At 40.3% G+C, this 2,975-nt stretch overlaps 1 long non-coding RNA gene across 1 annotated transcript; it reads left to right on the forward strand.

Moving 5' to 3' along the window:
• The first annotated feature begins 208 nt into the window (after positions 1-208).
• LOC125505703 lies at positions 209-984 on the forward strand. Its single transcript, XR_007282342.1, has 3 exons — positions 209-361; positions 492-618; positions 670-984. It is a non-coding gene; the product is annotated as an uncharacterized LOC125505703 (long non-coding RNA).
• Positions 985-2,975: the final 1,991 nt, after the last annotated feature.

Here is a 2,975-nt window from a genome sequence, read left to right on the forward strand (position 1 = left end):
AGACGTTAATATCTTAAACTTTTGTATTTAACRCTTCTCTAAATTTCAAATTAAATGCAAAAACGGGGTGCCCAAAGTTCAATAAATAACCCTGTAGTTGTTTCGTGACTTCTTAGACTAAATTTACAAAATAAAGCACTTATCTACACATTTTCTATTTTTTCTAATTTTGACTAATGCAATTGGAACCTTGCAATCCTGCTCAATTTATTAATATCATAATTTTACTAGCTTTACAGTGACAGTTTGTTTGGAAGAGCAATACTAAAGCATGCTGATCTTCAATCTGCTTACACACCCGTATATCTTTATCAGTTCTCGTACTATGGAGCACGTCATGTCATGGAGCCCTTCATTGATGGTAAGTGAATTAAATATTATAATGCTTGATTTCAGAATTTATATGATCATTTGTTTGGAATGTTTTAAAATTCTGGAATTGCTATCGGGAAGGTAGTAAGGTGTGTCACTATGCTGTGTTATATGTTTAGGTGCTGAAAAGGTAGCCCATTCTTCCGATCTTCCTTACCTATTTTACTGGCCTCGATCGGCCCAAGCTGAAGATTTATTGGTACAGAATAGGCTCGTCAAACTCTGGACCAACTTTGCTAAATATTTGTAAGTTACCATATGCGACCAAATTATCAATAGTACACGTTAAGGTTTTAGAAATCCAACTCCGGAGGAATCTGCACTATTCAACAATGTAATTTGGACTCCACATACTGAGGAAAATTCAATTTATTTAAATATTAATACTACACTAGAGTTAAACACTCATTTGAAGGAAAGAACAATGGCAGGTTGGGCCGAAATATTCGAACTCTATGGCAAAAAACCTTTAATTACATATTAAAACACGTAATGTGTTTTTGTACAGTTGTAAAATACCAAAATCAATTCCGTTGCAGAATATAAATATTGTGCTTACAGTTTGTTTATGAAAATTATTTACAAATGATGCAAATAAATATATTGAGACAATTTGCGTTTTCCTTAAATAATGATTAATTTACTATACGGAAAACATTTTTATTTAGCATCAACCTAAAAGTACGATAACCTCTAGAAGTTATAAAATGAGCCAAAAATTACGTTTTTTTTGTTATATGTAAGAGTAAAAGCCCATTTATAAACTTGACGTTTGCGTTCGCCGTTGCCGTTTGCGTCCAAATTAATAGAAAAGTCCAAAAAATAAGAGTTTATTAGTATGTATTCCAATAGTCACGCAGCCAAGTCAGCTTCGGGCCAATCGTATATTATTTACATAAAAGAACGTTTTGGCAAATTATGAATCTGAGGCGAGGACGAAAATATGTTAGTAATTTAAAAAAGTATAATATTTTTAATTTTGCACCTCTCGAATCAAAATTTTGCTTTACAAGAAAACCACATAGTCACATAGATAGACAAACATTAATTGACGGCTTAATGTTATATCAATAACACTCTATGTTCAACTTGGAAATGCCCTGCCTTGCCTCAAACCGACCATCAATAAATTCCTGCCTGCATTCGACCTTACGCAGAAATTTGACGAAAATGACATGAAATAATTGCTTTATTCGCGGTAGCGATTCAGGATCGGCTCGAAGCTATAACGAACCGGATTAGAATGCAGGCTCGGTTCAGGATCTGTGCAGAACCGATCCTGATTCCTTCGTTCAGCGAACGCTGTTAGAACCAGCTTTTAGTAGTATCAACCAACAGGATTTTAGTACCTTGTTTTTTTTTCGGTGAGGTTTGGTAAATGCTCTTTTATGCACTCCTAGAGCTGGTGGTCTGTCGCTCTGGGTTGTGTGGGACTCCAGCTAAGCTATTTACCCACTAAAACCCTTTCCATACCGCCAAGGTGGTGTTTTGCCTTGCATCGCGGTCATTTTTGCCCCATTGCGCCCTCGTATTTTACTCCCTCATTATCCCTGTGTATTCAATAAATTCCAGAACAATCTTGGGGGGGGGGAGGTACGACGCATGACCTAGTCTGGTAGTCATCCCTGGCTGCAGCTCGTCGATTTTCCCAAGCAGGTGCCTCTTTATGAGTTCTCCTTGCTGAGGAGAAAAGTTCTTCTCGGGATATCCGACCGCCTCTCTGGCCATCTTAATCCCGGAAATCGCAACCTTGCACGACTTGCGTGTGGTTCCTTCTTATACGGGAGTTTCCACATACAGCCGCTCAGGTGCTGGCCTTGTTGGGTGTGCTGCCATCCGACCGGTGTCGTTTTTGCGTTCCGGTCACGGCAGCTTTTTTGGGGTGTGCTGGTTCCCCTGGGGGTCTACCTAGCACAGTTTTGGTGGTTTTTCCGCCTGGCGGCCCCCGAGAGTCTTTTACCACTCTTCGGTACTTTGCCAGCTGCGGAGCCTGACGGTTCTGCTGAGGAGGTCCCGCCGGTATTTTGTGGTGTAAGATGGTGGTGCTTTCCTCCCCATCATTCCCATGAGTAGCTAGGGAAGGGTTAAGTCCATCCACACAGAGCCCGGCATGTGTGGGTAAGGCTGATACAATGAGGTGTGCCTGTTGCCTCAAGGTTAGTCGCTTTTGGCTGGGCTTCCCCCCAGCCTTGCATCTCTTGGCACGTATACTTGGACGTATCTGACCGCCCTTCCCCATATCCGCCACCTGGGGACGCGCCCGATGGGTCGCTCAACCTGCACGGGTTTACTCCTAACAGTAATTTCCCTAAACTGAGATGCAATGGACTGAAAGTGGAAAGACGGATTTGCTGCACTTTTCATGATCATGGTTTCTCTTCGAAAAGTGGCAGTTTTTGAATGTTTTGAATAAAGAAGAATTACTAAGGTTTTTTATGATTATATCGCATTTAAATAATTAATTTTGATCAGAACGCGAACGTAAAAACAAACTTGGAATTACCTACATACGGTCGCAATTTTTCGCGTCAGAGTAAATGGAAACATAAAAAAATCCAAAAAGGAGGTAAACTTTTCGAGACTGCTACTGGATACAGACGTAG

The sequence above is a fragment of the Dendroctonus ponderosae genome, unplaced genomic scaffold, assembly GCF_020466585.1.
Source record: "Dendroctonus ponderosae isolate FM_Combo_2020 unplaced genomic scaffold, Dpon_F_20191213v2 Dpon_F_20191213_932, whole genome shotgun sequence".
NCBI classification, from domain to species: Eukaryota; Metazoa; Arthropoda; class Insecta; order Coleoptera; family Curculionidae; genus Dendroctonus; species Dendroctonus ponderosae.